This window comes from Camellia sinensis, chromosome 10 (assembly GCF_055761805.1).
Source record: "Camellia sinensis isolate YWXY chromosome 10, ASM5576180v1, whole genome shotgun sequence".
Lineage (NCBI taxonomy): Eukaryota > Viridiplantae > Streptophyta > Magnoliopsida > Ericales > Theaceae > Camellia > Camellia sinensis.
This window is the reverse complement of record NC_138970.1, coordinates 144745292-144769593: the sequence shown is the minus strand read 5'-3', so window position 1 is coordinate 144769593 and position 24302 is coordinate 144745292. Positions and strand designations below refer to the sequence as shown.

At 38.3% G+C, this 24302-nt stretch overlaps 1 long non-coding RNA gene across 1 annotated transcript; it reads right to left on the bottom strand.

Annotated features, from left to right (window-relative positions):
• Positions 1 to 10799: 10799 nt before the first annotated feature.
• LOC145801742 (uncharacterized) lies at positions 10800 to 12237 on the bottom strand. Its single transcript, XR_014343395.1, has 3 exons — positions 11945 to 12237; positions 11173 to 11359; positions 10800 to 11067 (listed from the first exon to the last, which is right to left on the bottom strand). It is a non-coding gene; the product is annotated as an uncharacterized LOC145801742 (long non-coding RNA).
• Positions 12238 to 24302: the final 12065 nt, after the last annotated feature.

Genomic DNA, 24302 nt, shown 5'->3' with positions numbered 1-24302 from the left:
CATTTCATCCCAACTCCGCTTGACATCATCCTCCAACTTCGCATACCAGATAGCGGCCACGCCTGACAGGGTCCGGCCGAATAGCGAAAGCTTCTGGGGTCTGGTGAGGCCCATTGGCCGTAATATATCTGAGAATAGCCGGAGGTGGACCATGGGATCACCAGATCCGTCGAAGCGATCGACCTGCGGCATTTTGAATCTATCCGGTAACGTTACAGCCACGTCGGTATATCCATCCTCGATATCCGGGATAGCCTTTACCCCCTGGGATTTTTTGAATAGCTTCTCGAGCTTGCTCAATTTCAGTGCAGTATGGTCTACCTCGAACTCGAAGGGAGAGTCCGGTTGATTGACAGGCGTAGGTGCCTTAGATAGCTGGCGCAGAATTGGGGGCGGAGCTGGCCCCGTTGGTATGTTCGTATCTGCCTGGACATTTGGTGCCTCCTCGGGTGCTGGGATTCCCGGTGGGGGAGGAACCGGGTGTGAAGCAGATGCTCCGGTTTGTTGTTGCAACCTGGCAATTAATTCTGCTTGCTAGGCCATGATCTCGGCCTGTTGTTTGGTAAACTCATCCCGGCGAACAACGTCCTGCTGCATGGCTCTCATGGTCTCTTGCATCTAACGCATCATTTCCTCAACTCCTGTCGGTGCCTCGGTAAAACCGGGATTTGTGTTCCCATACTGGCAGAGCCCATAACCGGTCAGCCTTATGGTCATGCCTTGACAAGATAAGCCTCCGGAAAACCATTCAGGAATAGCAGATGGCAAACACGGTGTCCTAAGCGCATCAATGCACATGCAATGCAAAGAAACACATAAGTGTAGTCAAAAACAGATGTCATGAGTTCGAGTCAAGTTCTCTAAGTCCCCAGTAGAGTCGCCAGAAACTGTAGACGTCCTCGAACGCCCCGGGAGGAATGAGGTCCCGTGCTGTTCGTATTGGGGTTCACTACAGTTCGGACTCAAATTGTCATGGTTCTTAATCTGAACCAAAGAGTCCAAACCCGGCAAATCGTTTTGAGAAAACAGATTTTTTGAAAGAAATGCCAAACATGGACTGCTTTGCCAGATACAGAGTCGCCACCTAAATATTTTATTTTGGGGAATTTAGGAAACCCTGACTCGTGCCTAAGGCCACGTGTCCGTCATCACCAAAGTTGCCTCGGCTCGGGAAGTTGGGTACGATTGGGAAAGGTCACTTCGTGAGCACCCCCGCTCGCCCGATCAAAGATCGGCCTCTACTAACCATGATATCTAGTTTTGAAAACATTATGCGTTCTTATTCCGGTTATTAGCCTAGATTTACTATGTGAAGTGCACGGCATACAAGTATAGACTAGATCGCCTGAATTGGAACGAAACATCTCATGTTTGTTTTGAAAACGGTTTGCTACTCGCAAGTAGGCTAAAATGTGGATTTGCCACCCTCAGGTGGGCTTAGAAAAACATGATTTTGCCACTATATAGTGGACTTAAAATTCACAGTCAATGCATTTATTCCAATTCATATAATCCAACCTTCACCCACAGGCGTTCAGGCAGTTATATCACTTAACTATATAGCCTCATGGTAAGTGCTATCATGGCAGTCATTCACACGCATGCAAGGATGCTAAAGCGTAAAACTTACCGAGTACTCCAAGCCAAAACAGAAGCTAATTAGAAATCCATGCATGATCCTAACTATACAGAAATGCCTAATGCAACACATGGAAAAATGCAACTATAGAAGGCTCGACTATTTCTAAAGATGGCATCCGAAATGCTACAACTAACAAATATTCAACTTGGAATTGAGATACAAATGCAGTTAGTATGATGCGCCGAGCTCGGTGCATGCAAGACAGATGAATGAATGCAAACATGCTATCATACTGTATGCTAATTGAAACATGCCCTAATCTAACCATCATAAGCTGATAAATAAAAGGGAGAAAGACGTGGGGTTGGAAGACATACATCACACACACGCACACTTATTACAACATTGCCCTCGCGCAGAGGGTCCGAATAAATAATACAGTCCCAAATAAATAAATAATACAGTCCCGAATAAATACAGAATCCTAATTAATTAACAAATTAATCTAGAAAAGCAGTAAATTAGCACGCAAATCCATGGACCACCTCAGCTCTGTTCCAAATGATGAATGATGCATGCTCGGGTTGCCTTGTGCGGTGAATCCCTTGCGATGCCCCGGTTTGCTCTGTTTGCAATTATTCTTGGGATGCGTGCCAGGCTCCGAAAGGTTGCTAATTTCTGATTTATTGCAACAGAGAGCAACAAAGGGACATGGCAAAGTATTTTCACATATGTATGCATGACTACTCTTCAGGGAATGTAGTCATCGATCCTCGTGCCACCAATCACGCATCTCGATACATGATGGCCGAGAAGTCGAATTGCATGACTCAATATGAAATGAATGCACATATGGACACAACAAGGCCTAGACTCCATCATGGATAATCCGGAGTGTCGGCGACCGGGAATTGAGACACGTTCCGTCACTCGGAGTACAAAATGTCCCTCGTTTCCCATGTTTGGGCTAACTCCTATCCCAAGCACAATGCAATATGCATGACATGCATGAATGCAATCCTAACATGCAACCTAGCATACGCAATGCTATGAAATGGCACACACAATGCACGATGTAACGAGGCATACACAATGCTTTAACATACAACTTTGCATACGCAATGCTATGAAATGAAATGGCATACACAATGCATAATGGACTTACACTAACATGAGTGGACCTCAGCCACACTCACATCAGTAGCCATTAGGTGAAAATGAGACTCAAAATGCGTGCACGCATGCACGCAAACTGAGGACCGAACCTAAGACATAACATGTAACTCTAACGAGGCATGGCAAGGGATGCAAGATGGCATGCAAACTCACAAATTCCAACACTAAAATATGATGCTAAACAGCCCCGAAACATAAAAAAATGGCACCCAATGCATGAGATGAAACCCGAAACTCGAAACTAGGCACTTGGAATGACTTATAGCTATGCAAAGCATGCATTATTTGATCATGAAGCATGAAGACAGAGCCAAGGCAGTCCCAAAACATGAACATTTCTAGTTCAAAGCATGGCCAAAAGATGCCAGCATGGTGGACAAAATAGCATGCAATCTTGATTAGCAATCATGGTTTACATGGCAACTATATGAAGCAAATGTAATCTCACCAAACCAGAAAAAATCAGTGAATAAATCATGTGAAAATAGGCCCAAATAACCACTGATATGCAACCGTGGTATGCAAAAATAATGAGTTACTTTGGAGGGCCATGCAAGGAGTTATTAAGCACATGCAAGGTAGAAATTTAGCATGGCATAAAAAACTATGAAAATAAAATATGGTAGTCCTAAAACTCACCAAATTGACCCTGAAAAGTGACTTCGAAGCATGCAAGATAGGGTCTCTTTGGAAGGCCAAAAATGACCACCAAACAAGTCAAGGTGAGAGGAGGTCACCCCCCTCTGATTTGGAGGCTCAAAACAGTGTGCTAGCCACTGAAAATCCACTGGATTTTAGTGGCTAGAAGGCCAAACCAAGCATGCAACAAGAGCTTAGGTGTAAGGCTCAAAATAAGGGACAATCAAGCATACAGGGAAGCATATGACCTCAAACAAGAAAATTCCCTTAATCAAACATAAAGATGATGTCAAAATGAGACTTTTTCCAGTTTATAATAGATCTCAAAAGTAAACACAAATAGGGCTAATCTATCATGCAAAAATGGCCCTAAAAGGGAGAATAGAGACAAGGGACAGCAGCTGACCCCAAACAGTGAAGAGCCCTTCAACAAAGTTGAAGAGGGGCTCAAAAAGAAGCATTTTATAGTTTACATCAAGTCTCGAAAATGAACAAAAGTGATGCTAAATCAGCATGCAAGAAAAAGGCCTAAAAGAGGGATAAAGAGGCAAGTGGTAGCAGATCACCTCAAACAGAGGAGAGCCCTTCAACAAAGTTTAAGAGGGGCTCAAAAAAAGACATTTCACAGTTTATGACCAAGTCCAAAACAGCTCACAAATAAGCCTAAAATATCATGCAAAAATAGGCCTAAAAGAGAGTTTAAACACAAAGTGGGAGGAGGAGACCTCAAACAGAGAAAGACCCTTGATAAAACATGAAAAGTAGCTCAAAATATGACTATTTACAGTTTAGGTCGGAGCCCAAAAATGTAAGAAACAAAGGCTAAGATTGCATGCAAAATAGAGCAAAAATAGAGAGAAATGAGGCTCACCCTTGTAGTCCAAACTTTCAGCAGCTTTTGGTCCGAGAAATGGTGTTCCCAAGCTCTGAAAAACAGCCTCAAGTTGTTGGAATGGAGTATGGAGGTGTGGTGCTATGAGTGGTGATGTAAAGGGGCCAAGAACCTTAGGGTTTGAAGGGTTTGGAAGAGAGGGAGAGGGAGAGTTGTATGCAATGCCCCAGCTGGTTTTGTCAACCCTTCAAAATGGAGCTGGGGTGCTGGTTTTATAGAGGGAGAGAGGCAAGGAAAGAGGGGGAAAATGAATTCAAATTTCCCCCCCCCCCCAAAAGGCAACCCCCCTGGATACAAAATCTGGGAGAAAACAAATTGCACAGCTGGAATACACTTGGAGAGAGGATCATGGCCGGCCAGGTTAAAAAGGTTCAGGTGGCCAGCCGGCCACCCCCATGGCCGGCCGGCCAGGGATCAAAAGGGTCAATGAAGATTGCTGGCCGGCCACCTCAAAAAGGTGGCCTCCCATGTGTGCACAACACAATTATGTGGTCAAAACCCAGAAAATGTGAACCAGGAGAGAGAAAAGCCAACTTTTTAGAGGGGTTCAAAAGGGTCAAGGACAATTACTGGCCGGCCTATACATATTTGTGTCCTCCCAGGTGTGTACAACAGAAATATGTGGTTTAGGGCTAGAGAAAGTGTCCCCAGGGTGGTCAACATTAGCTTTTTAGTGAGGAAAACGGGCGACGGAGAGCGATGAAGAAATAAAACTGGCTTTTCAGAACAATGGCCTCCCACCCTCCTACAAGCTTTCTAACAATGAAAATAATGTCTCCACCAAAAATGAACCAAAACGGATGCAAAACGAAGGTTCAGGAGCCAAAATGCGCGGTTCGGGGCACCGAAAATGGGCTGTTAAACACCGGAGGTGGCATTCGACCACGAAGTTGGTCTCTCGAGCCATAGTGTCCCCCCAAAAGGGAGTAAATAAGATGTGTGGTAAAAACTGGAGCAAACGGAGGTGGTTAGGCGGTCCCGAACTGAGGTACACGACCGTCGGCTCCGAAAAACTGGAAACCAGGCTCCAAATGGGAAAAATGGCCTACGACCCCGAAACGTAGCCTAAGGCCACTGAGAGATGATCTACGAGACCTCTCCCTCCCTTCGGAAAGAGAAAACAGGACCTGGTTCACAAACCGAGGCAAGGCACAAAAGAGTCTGGAAGTCCGGAGGCAAGGCTTACAGCCGGGACTCTGAAACTTCTGAACAAGCACAATATGCAATATCACCGAGCGCTCAATCAGTGACGTCTGAGTCTTAAGGTCGGTCAAAAATGGGGTGTCTACAATGAGGTCAAAATTTTATTTTACTGGAGAACTAAGCTGGTTTTACTTCAAAATTTATTTGAATTTACTTTTTTGGACATACGATGACATCTACAGAGGGCTGAAACATATAAGATCAGTGTGGATAGTTGAGAAAAATCTAATGTAATAGAAGGATTGTACCTCTTTGAGTGTTCAGGACATGAGGGGAACCTATATTAATAATTGTGACAGAGATTAAATTGATAGCCTAAAATTTGATCAGTTTCATGAGTTAGGAGAGATTAGACCTCTTAGCAGAATTTAATGAGGTGGGCAATATAGGCTTTATTTAAGAGATTTATAATAAGATGATGTCAAATTGTTTCATAGCTAAGATTATTACTGCTAAGCAGGTGATTTTCTTTGATTGGTGTTGCTAATAAAATGGTGTACTCAACTTTTATGACAAAACAGCATTGATCATGCACGAGGATTTTACTGAAGTAAATGGTTTATCTTACTAATTTTCTTTTACCACAGGGATCATAATGGTAACAACAATTAGTTCTTGCATTTATATTCAACATTTTGTCAATGCATATGAGGCAATACTAGCTTTTCAAGGTGTTATGACATTTTAACTATGAAATACATACATTTGAAAAATTTTACAGTAATAATATAAGAAAATTAGTTTTTATAGGGACCACAGGATATAATGCTTTTATCTTGCCAAACATTATTATCCCAGGCACACACAGATCATGAGCTATCAACTTTGGTGATTGTCATGTTATTGGATAGAATGAATGGTATACTGGGATATTTGCTAAGGGTTGGAGTACAACAGGTTACTGAGGCTTATGAGTCCAATAGTATGTTGAAATTGCTGAGTGTCTCAAAACCCTGAGGTTGAGCAATATGATGCTATATGTTTGGATTTGAATGATCAATATTACATTGCAAAGCCCAATGATGATTGGATTTTTTTCCTTTTTTTTCTTTTTTCTTTTTCTTTTTCTTTGAGTAAAGGGAACTTGATGCCACGATTCATATTGAGAGTATCGATGCGATCTTCATTGAAAGTCTGATGCAATGACTTTGTTCTTGGTGAAGTTAATATGACCCCTTTCCAAGGTTGATGCGAAAAAGCTTCTTCAAGAAAATGTATCACTCATTTTGACAATAACTTGTCATGACAAAGTTATTCCGGATGATGTCAATCCGATCATTGTAGATTTGCTGGGATGGAACTGTTCTCAAATTGTTATTGCCCTATTGTAGTGTTACAAATCTTTTCTTTTGAGCAACAAGAATTTAATTTAATCTGAAAGGCTTTTTTTTTTGGACCGTAACATGGGCTATGGGTTAAGGTTTCAAAAGAAAGGGATATAAAAATCTCAAAATTTTATTTGAGGGTTCCTGTTATTCTCAAGGTCATCTATCCAAATGAACTTTCTGATTTCTCCCAAAGGTTTGGCTTGGTAGCCCTCATGATGCTGAGTTTTTGCACGTCGTAACTTGATGTTACTTTGATTGATCAAATTTGAAAGGTACATTTTTTTTTCTCTTCACTCTTTCTCTTTCTCTTTCCTTTTCATTTCCTTTTTCTTTTCTTTTCTTTTCTTTTTGTTTTTTTTCATAACTGGAAAAGTCTAAGTTGAAATTTACTTCCAATGCTCCTTCTTTACTTTTGGTGTTCTTCTTTACTTGATGCTTCGTTCAGGAACTGCTGCAAACTAGGAGAATTGATTTTGCCTTAATATTCTATTTGAACTTACCCCAGTGTAGGGGATGACCTTGAGGGGTTTATATAAGAAATGATTACAATCAACTCAAGGGGTTTAACAAGGGATTTTGATAGTACAAATATAGGATAGCAGTATAAGGGCCTTTCTTCCCTTTGAATTTTATTTTCATTGCTCATAGAAAACATTTGCTGATATGAGGATACTTGAGAAAATGTTCCACTCATGTGTACTCTTCTTGAAGAAGATTTTTTGCTGGTGAAAAGATCTCTTTTATTTAGTTTGCAGAACTTTGACTTTATTTTCAAATAATATGAGAATAAGATCGAGGGCTATGGATCAAGCTGGCTCTGCTGCTTGTATAGTTTTCAGCTTTTTATTTCTGCTTTTCGTGGTTTCTGATTGGTTTCTCACCAGTCTCGGGTCCAATGTTAGCATATGATTGTGCTTCCTTTGTGGTGCCAACCTAGTTGGGATTGTTGAGGATAGCTACGATGCTTTTTGCATTCTCTTTGTTGATGTAATTGTTGCGTGTACTGTGCCTCTTTTCATCAATAAAGCTTATGTTTTTTTTGCTGATCAAAAAAAAACAAAAAAGACATTGACGGTACTAGGAGTGATAATGTCTTAGACTGAAATAAAGCCACCACATTTGCAGATGAAGTGAATGAGTAGTGCTTGATGAGAATCACACTATAATTTTCTGAAGTAAATGGTTTATCTCACTAATTTTCTTGATCATGCACGAGGATTTTACTGAAGTAAATGGTTTATCTTGCTAATTTTCTTTTACCACAGGGATCATAATGGTAACAACAATTAGTTCTTGCACTTATATTCAATATTTTGTCAATGCATATGAGGCAATACGTGTTTCAGTCCAAATCTAGGATTACTTTTCCAGATCTTCTTCTTGGGTTATAGGGTTTATATCTGGAGATATTTTGCTAGTTTTCTTTGATGTTTTTTGATTGAGTATTCAACTCATGGTTTAAAGAGTATACGTCAAAGGATTATTTGTTTGTTCTACACAAAAGAGAGAGTTGTTCTTCAGTGGATTCTGAAGAATTCGTGCCTGAAGCTCTGGTAGATTCTGGAGTGACTCATCGTCAAGACAATTCCGAGGTGAAGACGGGGTTGGAAGAGGCACATAGGGGTTGGTTCAATTCGGGCGTGGATTCGCTAGGTAATTGAGAGTATACCTGTGTAATTTTTTTATATCTTCTTAGTAGATTGTTTTGTGACTGTTGCCCGTGATTTTTTATCACAAATTGGAGGTGCTCCAATTATGGTTTTTCCACGTTAAAATCGTTGTGTCGATTTGTCTTGATTGTTTGATTTGGATTGTTTTATTGCTTTAAATTGATACATAATCACAAATCAATATCTAGCGGATTTCTAGATTTTTCAACAATAATATATTATATATATTTTTATATATAGTGCTGAAAATATAAATAAAGACCGAAAAAATGCTACCAACTGTTGATTTTGACAATACATTGGTTTGTGTCTGTTGACTCAGCTAAGTCACCAGGACCATTCATTTTAGTGGGAATGTATTTACATTTTTTTTTTTTTTTGTAAACAACAAAGAAAATCTTTATTGATAAAAAAACATACATTATCTATGAGATTACATCAATAAGGATGAAAAAGAAAAAAGAAAAAGAGGAACAAAGCATAATGTTGGTGAGAAACCAACACTAGCTTAAACCAACACTTGCTGCCACCCAAAGACTAGCTTTTCAATTGCTTATAACCCATAAGACCACTCGGACTTTAATTCTTCCACACTTACCACACTATTGCCAACATAGGGGCTTTACACAGTCTTGCTTCCAACTCTTGATACTTAAAGCCAACCCATCATTGTTACAATCCTACCAATGACCCACATACATAATAGCTTCTTGATTCTACCTTTCTTCTCAGGCCTTCCCCTCGCTGTTGGTTTTCTCTTTATCTTTTAGCTCTAGCTCAATAATCTAGGTCAGAACAACATCTTCTTTCCCATTGAAACTGATGCCAAGATTCTTTGAGGAGATAATTGTTCGAACTTGTAGCACCCTCAAACAGATCTGAATGTGCTATAACAGTTGTTGCTGGTTGGTAGATGACAGACTTGAATGTGTGCTTGCTGACTATTGCAGCTTTATGCCCATGAAGTCTAGCAAAACTAGTGAATCCCTTTAACTGAACCTTCTTCTTCCTTTTTTTTTTCCTTCTCATTTCGCAGGAGTTTTTGGACAGAAGCAGGTTGCCTAACTAAGCCTGAATGATTTAGGCTCAAAATGCCCCTCCCATTTAAGTTCTTACTTGGTGCTTGTGCCAAATCCACTTCAAGATTGATGTTAATAATATGTATTACAAATCGTTCATTTTGTTAAGTCCACACACTAAAATTAGGCCGATCTAATATTTATATTCTATTTAAATTATCACGCTTGTCACTAAAAAATAAATGATATATTTTTAAACACACACTTGTCGTTCATTTTTTTTAGAAATAAATACGATAAATTGAATATATTGCGATTATTGGATTGACTTAATATTTTTTATGAACAATATATATGAAAGACTTGATAAAATGAATAAAATATTTTTCCGTTGAAATTAAAAATGATGTCATTTTAATGCCTTCAGACTTGCGCATTACAACATCGCACTATAAAATATCCGAATTCTTCCTGAACTTGAAAAGAATCATCCCAAACCAACACACCTTAGATCATGCCAAATGGTTCATCAAATCTATCATCAAATTTAAATTTGATAAAAATAAATAAAAAAAACTTTTACTTCTCCAACAGTTCATCAAATCTAAGATTTCACTTTTTCTTCATCAAACTAAGGACCAATGTACCTTTTATTAAATCATTATTCATTGCTGTTAGATTTTTATCACTGGATGTCCCCGCGGATGTTCCTCTCGATAACCACTTTAAGGCAAAAAATTTTAAAAAAATTGCACTAGGCGGTCGACTGGTGGTTTGATAAAACTATAAAACCCTCTGCTGGAGCACTTGATATCAAAGGGAGTTTTTACTCAAATCTGGTGAAAAAATTGATGCACCATTAGAGATGCCCTTATAACTATATTTTTATTTAGGCTTCTTTTGGAAAGTGTAAAAAAGGTCTCTTTATTAACTTATTTTAATCACATTACTTTATTATTTTTTGCATGTTTTTTTATAATAAGAAAAAAATCAGTTTTTTTAACACTTTCCTAAATAAGCCTTAATAATAATAATAATAATAATAATAATAAGGGCAAATTTCAATTTACCTTCTATGGTTTGGACCATGTGTGGTTTACTTGCTAACATTTAGAAATGACCACATTATCTCATTTTATTTTACTTTTTGATCGGCAAAGGAAATCTTTATTGATGAAAACATATAAAGTATGATAAATTATATCAATAAAGAGGAACTTGGAGTTAACACAAGCTCCAAACGCCAGTTGGTGAGGAACCAACAAAACAGAGCAAAAGATGCTGTCACAAAATCAGACCAAGATGAAAAAATACACGCAAAAACTAGAGAGTAGCAGCAGAGACTAACAGATAAATCAAACTTGAAGTCATCAATACAATCAGCAGAGACTAACAGATAGCTTAAACATTAAGCACCAACACGAGATCACCCAAAACTTCACAACAAAGGCAGCTCCTTACAGCAGAACAACACAGCATTCCAAGCAAGACTGCATATTAACAACAGAACCTCCCAAGCACCTCCTGATTTGCCTCAAATTAAGAATGAAATCCTGCACTGGAAAATGGAAGTCTCTGAGGAATGGTTTTAACCAAAAATCAATCCTATACTTAATTAAATGACAGAGTTCCGTCAAGTTTGGAAGAGTTGCTCTAAACATACATTCATTTCTACACTTCCATATTAACCACATCATAGCCAATGGAATGACCCTCCAAATCTTCCTTTCTTTCCTCTTTAGCTTCCCCCTGCCCATCACAGAAGAAGACTCTCCACAAAGCCTGGTATAGTAGCTTGGACATCCCATCATATAATCTTATTGTGGTTTGTGGACTGAAATACACCGCAACTGTTCAAAAAAAAAAAAAAAAAAAGTGCACCGCTATGTCCATTAACGATTTAATGAAAAAGATTAAAATGCCCCTATATTTTCGTATTTTGTTTAGAAGACAAAGTGTACTTTGACCCCTTATGCTTCATTTTTACCGCCTTAAAATTTGAAAATGAGCACATAACCCCTTTAGTCTTCACACATACTATTAAGTTAGACAGAATGTTTAACGGTATACTTCAATTTATAAATCACGTGGAGTTATGTTATCATGTCTAACGGTAAGAGGGTAAATTGTACATGGCCCAAACCATAAAGGAGTAAATACAATTTGTCTATTTAATAATAATAAAGATTAATGTAATTTTTTCTTGCATTTCTGGTGCAAGGCCCCTATCTATACATACAACCTATAAACAGACTCTCTCTCTTCAAGCCTCTCTGTCCGTCTCTCTCTCTCTCTCTCTAACACATGGCTGACCCAACAATTGATGAGAAGCATAAAAAAAACAGAGAGATTTACGAAGCTTTGTTAAGAGGAAAGGGGAACAGAGTGATTGAACTCTTTAAACAAGTCCCAAAAGGCCCATTACATGTACTAACCATGCACCAAGACACAGTCCTACACATGGCTACATTCTCCGAACAACAAGACATAGTGTCAAATTTACTCCGAGAGCTACCCGAAGAAAATACCGACATCAGCAGCAGGAGCAACATGATGTTGTTGGTGACAGTGAAGAACGATTGGGGAAACACCGTGCTCCACGACGCAGCCACTCGAATAAATTGATACCCGTGGCTAGGGAAATGTTGCGCAGAGAACCCGAGTTGTTGATGAAGAGGAACAGGAGTGGAGAGACCGCTCTGGCACGAGCAGCCCGGTATGGGATGCTGGAAATGTTCAAGTTTCTTGATGGTGAAGTGAATAAAGCATTGGCAAGTAAAGATGAAGAAGAACGTGTAGCCTTTTATGAAAGGAATGATAAAGCCACCATACTCCACGGTTCTGTCATCGCCGAGCACTTCCGTAAGTACTCCTAAAATAAGAAATGTTATATGTTACTGATTTTTTATTACCAGTCTATATGGATGTGTTTTTTGGGCCAAAACCCCCTTGTTGGGTTTATTTTTTAGTGAAAATAACAGACTCAACATTTTTAATGTCAAAAGGAGGAGGATTCTTCCTGTCCAGAGACAGGAGGGGTTATTTTGGGCATATGGATTCATCACGCGTCTTGTATCGATAATTTTAATTTGAATTGTTTATTTTGTTAGACAGTTCGTATATTTCATTTGTAATAAAAAAAATTAGGTTGATCCGATAACTGTAATTTGTTCAATTTACCACATTTTTTATTTAAAAAAATAAACGATAATCGTGTTTTTAAAAAATTAACTGTACATTTTTTTATGACAAAAAACAATAAATTGAATAAGTTGCAGTTATTAGATCAATCTAATTTTTTTAATGAATGAAATACACAAGTGCCAAATAAAACAAATGGTTTAAATTATCGAAACGGGACTTGTGGTGGATATCATGGGCCAAACAACCTCCTCCAATCCAGATTTTGGAGGTGGAGGGAATCCTCCTCAATGTGAAAACCCTCTCAAGAGTAGCGTTTCCTTCGTGAAGGACGAAACAATTTGTTTCCTTTTTCATGAGCGATCTTACCTGGTTTAGATTTGAATCAAAATTTTCATTTGATACTGGTAATGATAGTAAGAAATTTATCAAATTGGTAAATTATTGGAAAACTTCTGACTATTATTTGTATTAGTTTATATTGCAATATGACGTGGGACATATAAGTTGTTAAATTGTATTTTTTACAGTTTTTTTATAGACCTCAAATTATATCGAGCTGCCGTAGAAAAAGTAATTAAATCCAAATTAGAAGTCTATTCTATCTTTCTTTCTGTATCTCTTAGTCCCATAACAATTAAGCTACTTCATCCCCTAAATTAATTTCATTGCGACTAATCAATTGATTCTATTAATTTTTATGGTTCAATTAAATTTTTATTTGTTTTACTGATTAAAAAAAAAAAAAAAAGTCTTTTAGTTACGAGGGTGAATTATTGCGTGCTGGAAGCCTGCAACATGATATTTGTATTTGGTAGTAAGAAAATCAGGTAAAAATTTGTTTATGTATAACATTATTCTTCTATTTAAGTTAAGTAAAATGATTTATTAAGAAAATTTGAATATATCAAATACATTTAAAATAATATAGCAGTGACATTTTTACAATTATAAACCATAGTAATGATTTTTTTAGTGTGAAATAAAAATAGCATAAGATTTTATCTCATTTTATTGAGTTGGAAAAATGAGTCTAACTTTTGAGCTATATCTTTTGGGTAAATTATATTTTCATTCCTAAATTTTGATAAGAATTTTACTTTGATCCATCATTTATTAATTGCAACAATATTAAGTCCAAAAATGATTAAGACGCACACAAAGCTTCCCACAATTTGACCCACATTAATGTGTTATGATTTTAAATCATGTTTTAATGCGGTCTTCCCATCATTTATAGTTAGAATTTCAAAGGAAAGTGCTTGCATGAAGGCCATGTGAGCACATTTTAGAAACTTTGAAGGAAACAAATAGTATGACAAATTATATTTTTTATTCTGTTCAAATTTCACTTTGAACCCTTATATTTTACTCAAATTTTAAAATGTGAGATGATGGGGGTTTATATTGAAACATGAGTTTAAATCTGACGACTTAATTTCTTGTAATTAGAAGATTAAGGATTAAAGTGAAATTTATGTATAAATTTGAGGACAAAAGTGTAATTTACCCTTTCTCCTTTTATATATAACTTCATTAGGTTGTATAGAATTGAAAAAATTATGCAATACTCCTGAAGTATGATCGTATGTGCACACGATAGGCTTGACCAATGAAATCACAAAAAAAATAAATAATAATAATAATAAAATAAAATAAATGAATAAAACCATTCTTGTCTCTTACTCAACCAGCCCAGGTGGGTTAGGTTAATTACACTCATCTTATTACTAGTGATTATTGGGTTTCTATTTTTTATTTTTATTTTTGGGTACATCGAAAATTAAAAAAACAAGGCAACTAGGCCCCTTCTCCAGACAAATACATATTGTCTGCCACAAGGAATCAATGAATTTCAACCGCCAGGTCATTGACTACAAGCATGTCCTTCAGTTGGTTAGCTCCAAATTTAGCTAGTGCATCCGCACATGTGTTTCCTTCTCTTCCTACATATTGGATGGTGCATTCATATCCTCTCAAAATGATTCTCGAATCTTCTACAAGTCCTTTGAAAGGGCATTTGTCATCTGGCCCATCATTGAGTAAAGCCATGACCTGCTCCACATCTACTTCCACTATGACTTGGTTTATTCCTCTTTGAAGGAGAATTGTGCATCTCTCCAGTCTACCATAATACACTGCCCACAGTTCTGCCTCAGGACTTGTGCATCTCTCCAGTCTACCATAATATCTGGATATCCATGCTCCTTTTCATCCTGAAATAGTCCTCCAAATCCTGATGTTGTTCTAGTGCATCCATCTGCGTTTAATTTAATCCTTCTTGCATTAGGGCAAGACTAAGTTGTTATACTTTTAGATAAGAGAGGGGAAGTAATATCCATGGAAAAAGCTTGGGAAATTTCTTTAGAATAATCAATAATGATTTTCACTCTCTTGATCATTAGTGTTTTTCCCTTCAAAAATCTTTATGTTGCGGTTTTTCCAAATAGTCCACAGATTTATTATAAATAAAAGAGAGTCACTGTTTTTCTTTTTGGAATTAAATCAAATCCAATCATTAATAGGTTTCCCAAGCATGGACTAGTACCACTCCCTATTAAAGATAGAAATCCAAATAGATTATGCTTTAACACAGATACAAAGGAGGTGGTTAAGGTCTTCCACCTCACTACAGTGAGGGCAATTTGGATCCTCAATAAGACCTCTAATTTTCCTCATATCATTAGTCAGTAGATTCCCAATAAGCGCAAGCCACAAGAAGCTTTTGAGTTTCTATGGGATTCTGAGCTTCCATATCAAATTCCAGTCACCCTCCTGGCATGGTTGACTAACAATGAGGTCATTTGCACTGGAGGCTGAGTGTTCGCCATCATTAGAGTGCATCCAGATCGACTGATCCTTCCTATGGGAATATCTGGGAGGTTGGATTTTCAATATGGTTCTAACAGTGTGAGATGGGAATAAGGTCTGTAAAACATTACAGCCCCGTTTCCCATTTTCATCAAGCAGATCCTCCACAAGTGCAAAATCAGGAGCAAGATCAAGATTGATGGTATTAGGATCTAAAGCAGCTAGAGCCTCATCCCGCACCACCAATCTTCTCATATCCTAACTTTTGAGTTGTCCCAAATTTTCCATTTAATTCCTTTGGAGAGGAAATCTCTGGTGTTCATGATACATTTTTAAACATGAGAGGAAGTCCTACATTTGTTTTTGACAAATAGAGACTCACTTCCAAGGTGCTTATTTCTTTGCACCTTCACCCACAACTTATCATTTTTTTCAACGTATTCCATTCCAACTTGGACAATCGAGCTAGGTTCTGATCCCTAGCTCTCCTTTTCCCCAGTCCTCCATCCTTCTTCTTTTTACACACTTGGTTCCAATTAACCAAATGCACCTTCCTTCTCTCCCCATTGTCCCCCAAAAGAAATTGTGATTGACTTTATCAATATCATTACAAACTTTGCGAGGGATTTCCAATGTTTACATAGTATAGGCAGGAATGTCATTAGTAACAGATTGGATCAAAGTTGCTCTTCTAGCAAGAGAAAGAACTGTACTTTTCCATCCTACCAACTTACTTTACATTTTATCCAAGATAGAACCAAAATGATTTTTGTTGACTCTAGTGTGTAACAATGAAATCCATAAATATTTCCCCAGATCCTGGGTTAGGGGTATGCTACACAAGTTACTCATGTTTTTAGCTTTAATTTTCTTAATGTTAGGTGAAACATACAAATTAGACTTTTGTAGGTTCACTCTAAGTCCAGAGATCATACTAAACTCATGTAAAACATTCATTACAATGTTACAGTTGGCCATATTGGCTCTAGCAAACAAGATGAGGTCATCAGCAAAGAACAGATGAGTAATACAAGGACCTCTATTTGACATCTTTAAACCCTGCCAATGTTTGTCCTCTCCCTTACGGATTATCATATTTGATAATCTCTCAATGCATAAGACAAAAAGAGAAGGAAAGAACAAGTCTCCTTATTGTCTCAGACCCTTCCCCGATTTGAATTCCTATTGTCTCAGACCCTTCCCCGATTTGAATTCCTCCAAAGGCTCACCATTCCAGAGAAAGGCAGTCCTCACACTAGTCACATAACTCATAATTAACTCCACCATTTTTTCATCCAAGTTAAATTCTTTAAGTGTCTACTCAAGGAAGCTCCAAGAAATGTTATCACAGGCCTTTTCAAGGTCTATTTTAAAAATCATATACCCCACTTTTCCTTTCTTCCTTCTCAAACTATCGATGGCTTCCTGAGAGATGATGATATTATCACTTCGGAACAAAACTACTCTGGTTTAGATCGATGATGTTACTCAAGAGGAGACGAATTCTGTCAACTAGAACTTAGGTGATGACTTTATAAGTGACATTGCAAAGGCTAATGGGTCTGAACTATTTTATAGACTCAAGATTAGTGATTTTAGGTATCAGGGCAAGAAGAGTTCGATTAATGCTCTCAGTGATTTTACAATTGGAAAAATAGTATTTTGCAAAATTAACTACAGAATTCCCCACTATGTCCCAGTCAGTGTGATAGAAAATCACTTGGAAACCATCTCTCCCAAGAGCCTTGAAAGCTTTGATGTTCCTTATAGTCTTCCATACATCAATATCAGTGACCTCTCTAAGTAAGTCAAGATTGTCCTCTTGACTCAACTTGCAAGCCAGATTATTCTACTGATCAAGAGTGACAGTGGAGTTATGAGAAAACAACGATTTGAAATAGCCATTAATCAACTCCGTCAAAAAGGTAGGGTTGTCCACCCACTCCCTATCATTTTTTAGCACCTTAATCTTGAGTTTTCTTCTCTTAATGCTAATAGAGATACAGAAAAACTTAGTATTTCTTTTCCCTTGCGTTATCTAGGAGGCACGAGATTTTTGAAACCAAAGAAGCTCTTTCTGATAGTGTAACAACCCCAACCCGTGATTAGCTTATCTTCCTTAATTAAGAATGCCTAATGAGGAATTAAGAGCAAATTCTGAGTCAATTGCATATGTATTGTGTTATTTGTGTTTAAATCTATCTGACGTAGGAATATCTGTCTAAATTTGTGATTCAATATGTGAATTAAGGGCCTTATCGGCATCTGAACATGTAATTGCCTAGGTTTACATGTGTAGACGCGCCCTCGGGCCTCACTACAGGTCAGACTCAATTTGTGTCACGGTCCTGTATCTAATCTTGCAGAGTGCAATGCAAGACCGATGAAATCATCAAAGAGTCCAAATCTGGTAAATCGTTTTTGAAAACAGATTTTTTTGAAAGAAGTGCCAAACATGGACTGCTTTGCCAGATATAGAGTTGCCACCTAAATATTTTATTTCGGGAAATTTAGGAAACCCTGACTCGTTGCCTAAGGCCACGTGTCCGTCATCACCAAAGTTGCCTTGGCTCGGGAACTTGGGTACGATTGGAGAAGGTCACTTCGTGAGCACCCCCGCTCGCCCGATCAAAGATCGGCCTCTACTAACCACGATATCTAGTTTTGAAAACATTATGCGTTCTTATTCCGGTTATTAGCCTAGATTTACTATGTGATGAGCACAGCATACAAGTATAGACTGGATCGCCTGAATTGGAACAAAACATCTCATGTTTGTGTTTGAAAATGGTTTGATGGTGCTACCCGCAAGTAGGCTAAGACATGGATTTGCCATCCACGGGTAGGCTTAGAAAACATGATTTTGCCACTATCTAGTGTGCTTAAAACTCACATTTGATGAATTGTTCCAATTCAAATAACCTAACCTTCACCCACAGGCACTCGGACAGTTATATCATATAAGCAAATAGCCTCATGGTAAAGCATGCTATCATGACAGTCACTCACACGCGTGCAAGAATGCTAAAGCATAACCACTTACCGGGTATTCCAAGCCAAAACAGAAGCTAATTAGAAATCCATGCATGGTCCTAACTATACAGAAATGCCTAATGTAATACATGCCAAATGCAACTAAGATAGGCTCGGCTATTCTAAAGATGGCATGTAAAATGCTACAACTAACAAGTATTTAACTCGGAATTGAAATACAAATGCAGTTAGTATGATGCGCCGAGCCCGGTGCATGCAAAACAGATGAATGAATGCAAACATGCTATCATGCTGTATGTTAATTGAAACATGCCCTAATCTAACCATCATAAGATGGTAAATAAAAGGGAGAAAGACGTGGGGTTGGAAGACATACATCACACTCACGCACACTTATTACAACATTACCCTCGCTCGGAGGGTCCGAAAGAATAATACAGTTCGAATAAATAATTAAATATTACAAAACCCTAATTAATTAATAAATTAATCTAGGAAAGCAGGTAAATTAGCACGCAAATCCATGGATCGCCTCAGCTCTGTTCCAAATGATGAATGATGCATGCTCGAGTTCCCTTGCGTAGAAATCCATTATGATGCCACGGTTTGCCTCTGTTTGCAATTGTTTTCGGAACATTGCGCAACGCTCCAGAAGGCCGTTGATTTCTGATTTTCCGCAACAGAGAGCAACAAAGGGGCATGGCAAAGTATTTCACATATGTATGCATGACTACTCTTCAGGGAGTGTAGTCTTCGATCCTTGTGTCACCAATCACGCATATCGATGCATGATGGCCGAGGAGTCGAATTGCACGACTCAATATGAAATAAATGCACATGAAAACACGACAAGACCTAAACTCCATCATGGGTAATCCGGAGTGTCGGCGATAGGGAATTGAGACACGTTCTGTCACTCGGAGTACGAAACGTCCCTCGTTTCCCGTGCTCGGGCTAACTCCTATCCCGAACACAATGCGAATGAGATGGCATACACAATGCGACTAACATACAACCTAGCATACGCAATGCTATGAAATGGCATACACAATGCTCGATGTAACATGGCATACACAAAGCTCTAACACGCAACCTAGCATACGCAATGCTATGAATTGAAAAGGCATACACAATGCATAATGGACTTACACCAACATGAGTGGACCTCAGCCACACTCACATCAGTAGCCATTAGATGAAAATGAGACAACCGAAATACGTGCACACATGCACGAATACCGAGGAGCGAACCTAAGGCATGGAATGCCACTCTACCAAAGCATGGCGAGGATGAAACAAGACATGGAGTAGCATAAATTATAGCTCTAAAACAGCATGAAATAAGGTCCCGAAACATGCAAATATGGCACACAATGCAAGCTAGGGGGCCCAGGTACCGAAACTAGTGATGTGCATTACACTAGAGGTACCCGAAGCAATGTACCAAAAGCAAAACCAACCCCAAACAGACCCTAGGCAGGTCTGAAATGGTGGGAAATTGGCCTTAAATGATGGCTCGGAATACAACGAAATGAAGCTCATTCAATGGTCGATAAATGGGGCATACAAGCCCGACTCTCAAACGCATTTAAAGAGATGAAAACATGGAAACATGGCATTCGTATAAGCTCTGAAATGTGATGAATGAATGGCTCAAAACATGGAAATATCTCAGTACATGCATGTAATGAAACTCAAAACTCAAAGCTAGACAAGTGCGTTGAACTACAAGCATGCAAAACTAACATCATTCAACCACAAGACCCAAAAACTGAGCTAAGGTGACCCAAAATAAGCACATTATCAGTTTTAAGCATGGCCAAACAGTGCTAACATGACGGACTAAAATAGCATGCAACATTGGCTAATAAGTATGGGTTGTATTACAACTATATGATGCGCATGAGATCTCATCAAACCAGCCAAAAACAGTGAACAAAACATGTCAAAATATGCCCAAATAACCACTGAAATGCAGCCAATGCATGCAAAAATGATGAACTCCTTTGGAGGGCCATGTAAGAGGTTATTCAACACATACAAGATAGACACTTAGCATGGCAAAACCAACTCTGGAAATCAAATATGACAAGCCTAAAACTCACCAAATTGGCCCTGAAATGGGTCTAGGAAACATGCAAAGAAAAGTCCCTTTGAAAGGCTTTGAATGGGATTGTTCTATACATGCATAAGGGACATAAAATATGGCAAAATAGGCTCTTGACGGAGCTTAGACAGACCTTAAAACCCACAAAATGAGGCCTGAAACATGACTTTAATGAATGCAAAATAGAGTCCCTTTGGAAGGCCAATCATGCTAGTAAAGAGAATGGGGGGTGAGAGGGTCACCCCTCTATGATTTTGAAGCTCAAAGGCACATCTAAGCCACTGAAAATCTGCTGGATTTCAGTGGCTAAAAGGCCAAATCAAGGCCAGTGCAAGTGCTCACATGCATAGCTCAAAACATGAGGAAATAAGGCATGAAAGGGTGTAGATGACCCCAAATAGGAAAGTGACCTCAAGTAAACATGTTTATAAGCTCAAAATAAAACTTTTTATAGTTTATGACAAATCTCGAAAATACTCACAAGTAGGGCTAAGATATGATGCAAAATAAGCCTACAAAGAGGGATAAAGCATACAAGGATGTAGGAGACCTCAAACAGAAAAGTATCCTTAATCAAACTTCAAGAGGAGCTCAAAATAAGGTACTTTACAGTTTATGACAAAGTCCAAAAATTCTTGCAAATAAGGCTAATCAATGGAGCAAAACAATGACCAAAAGAGGGAACTAGTGTCTTACCCTTAAAGCTCAAGAAGACAGCAGCAAAAGGGGTCCAAATTCTGAGCTAAAACCAGATTTTGGAGCTCAAAATGATCCTCAAAGAACCTCAACCCAATGGTAGTTGAGTTTGATCAAGGGTGCCTAGGCAAAGGAGAGGTATATCTCTTGCTATGCACACAAAGGCAAGAAGGAGAGAGAGACAGAGATTTGGCTCTGGAATTTCTAGAGAGAGAGGGATTTTTTTTAGAGTGAGAAGCTCCCAAAGCTTACTTAGCCAAGATCCCCTTGAAAATGAGAGATATAACTCATATATATAAAAAATGAGAGTTGGCTCGAAAATATCTGATTATAGGACAGCTGGAGGTTGTGGAAGACAGCTGGAGGGAAAATATCTATCAATTCTGAGCTTTCTGGGCATAAGTGGTCAGCCAGCCACCTTTCCTGGTCGGCCTGCTACTTTTCCTGGTCGGCCGACCACTTTTTCAGGAGAGGGTGGTCGGTCTGCTAGTTTAGGAAAATTCTACTTTCTAGGTCCAACTTCAAATGGCCATAACTCCTCCTTCTGAACTCCTTTTCAGGTCATTCTTGTGTCCAAATTGAAGCCCCGGAAGTTATCTTTCCAATGGCTCCAACTTTGCATCAAAATTTCTTCTGTGCAAAAAGTTATGCCTGTTTTGGTGAAGCCGCGCAGATTCAGTTCAACTGGATTCATGCCGAACTTTCTTTTAAACTAGTGTTCTTATCTCCTTTCCTCTTTTATTCAACTCCAAACCCCTAAAAAAAGTGTTTTGAAAGATTTTTCAAAGATTGCATCTCTCTTTCATTCATTTCTACTTTGTCCTTGCTCGGTTTACCGAAAAGCGCAACATTTGACAAAATGCGAGCCTCGAAACATCGTAAAAACTTTATTTTAAAAACGTTTTGAAAGAGAGGGTTTTAAGGTCTAAAATCTTTTGATCAAGATTGTTTTGGTCCAAAAAGGGGTCTGAAGTTGTGATTTGACTCTCTCATTGTTGAAGAAACTGAACCTTTTCCCTGCACACCTTTCTCCACCATGTAAACCATCAGTCCCGACCAAGTCTTAAGGGCGGTTAAAAATGGGGTGTCTACAACATGCTATTTGGGATTTTTAGAATTTTATAGTGGGTTGAATTGAAAATTGATTCAGAATTAAATAATGAGAATAAAATAATAACAGTTGATTAGTTTTAAGACAAGCTTAATTAAGCTCCACTAACTAGACTATATAAGGCTCAAGTTAAGTCTAGAAGCCTCACATATACACATGTGATCATCTTTGAGCCTTCAAAAACGTGAGAAGAGAGGGAAATGAGGAAATTGAGGTCAAAAGAAGAAAAAAGAGAGAGGATGTTAAACATTGAATAGGGATTGAAGGAATCAAGCTTAGACTTGCTAGAATTCAAGAGAATTTAAGCTTCTAGGTAAGAATTCAACCTTAGATTTATGACATTAAGTTAGATCACTTATGAATTTAAGAGGTTTAAATGTTTTAACATGAGAATTGAGTTTGGAAAGTAGAGAAGAAGATCATTCTTTGCTTGCCTGTTCATTTCATTATGTTTTGAAAGTATTTCCAAGGAATTCTCTCTTGCATGTTAATGTTTTAACTTGGTTTTTGGGCCATTCATCATGTTTTACATCATTTTAGCCCATTTGATCATGTTTTGGAAGGTTGGAGATCATATCATTACATGCACGTTATGTTTTCAAAGTTTCAAGGTTTGCTTTTGAACAATTCACATGCTTTTAGGCTTTGATTTTGTGAAATGACTTTCAATTCACGATGCTGTACAAGTTTAGACATGTTTTCTCAAGTTTTGGCCCAAAGGAATACGATTTTGTGCATTGGAAATGGGTTTTGAACTTGGAACTGAAATCTGGAAATTCCAGATTCTACATCTTCACTGGAGCAACCAAACCTTCGCTCGAGCGACTACCCTTTTGTTTTGCACCTTGGCTCGAGCAACCAAAAGTTGGCTGGAGGGTAAAATGCAAGCTCCCAGTACTTTTGCAAACACAAGCCTTGGCTCGAGCAACAGAACTTATGCTAGAGCGACCACCCTTTGTTTTCGGACTTGGCTCGAGCGACCAAGATCTTTGCTCGAGCGTAAAATGAGGGCTCTTTGAAGTTTTACAGACCAAGGGGTTCGCTCAAGCGACCAAAGTTGTGCTTGAGTGAACTACCCTATTTCGGAAATTTTGCGAAGTGCTTTCAAAATGCATTTTTGCATCCTCATTGCGTCCTAGACATTCCCAGGCCATGTTTAAGCTACAATAATACGGATAAGAATTAGAAACACACCAAGATAAAAAAGAAATAAGTTAAGTATTTTCCGAGCGAGTGTTTCAATGTGTGTCTGTTATGTGCTTGTGTAGGTCACGCACCATAGACCGTCTGATCCGTCTGATTTGTCTATTCTGCTTTTGGAGCTACCTGTGAGTAATAACTCTGTAAAGCTATGTTCAACTTTAAGTATTTTCTGAATGATATGATATGATCTGTTTTCTGAAATGCTATTTTATGATTAAATGAATGATTGTCCAATTTTCTAAAATATATTTGTGGCATCCTTAGCATCATATGATATCTATTATATGACCTGGTACTAGGGTTGGTTATGTATAACCGTTTATCTACTCTGTATACGGCTTTTTATGGGTCATCTGTACCGTCTCATGTAATGACGAGCCATCTGTTAGCGCTATTGGATGTACCACGTATGATTATCAGTGAGAATTTGATATGAATATGAATCTATTTCTAAACCGATGTCTGATTTCTGAATCTGTTATGGACATTATTCATGAAACGTTTACTCTATTATTACTCACTAGGCTCCAGCACATTGTAATATTTATGTATATAAGTGATCAAGAGTGTGACTAGGCCTAAGCTGTTGTTTGGAGATCAATTTTGTTAACCAACTACCACGCCTCCCGAGGAGGTTCTCAAGTTCAAGTGTGGTCAAGTTTTTGCAAACAAGTTTTAAGTTTGTCTTCTTCTGTTTGTCTGAACAATTTTTGTATACTCTGTATTTAGG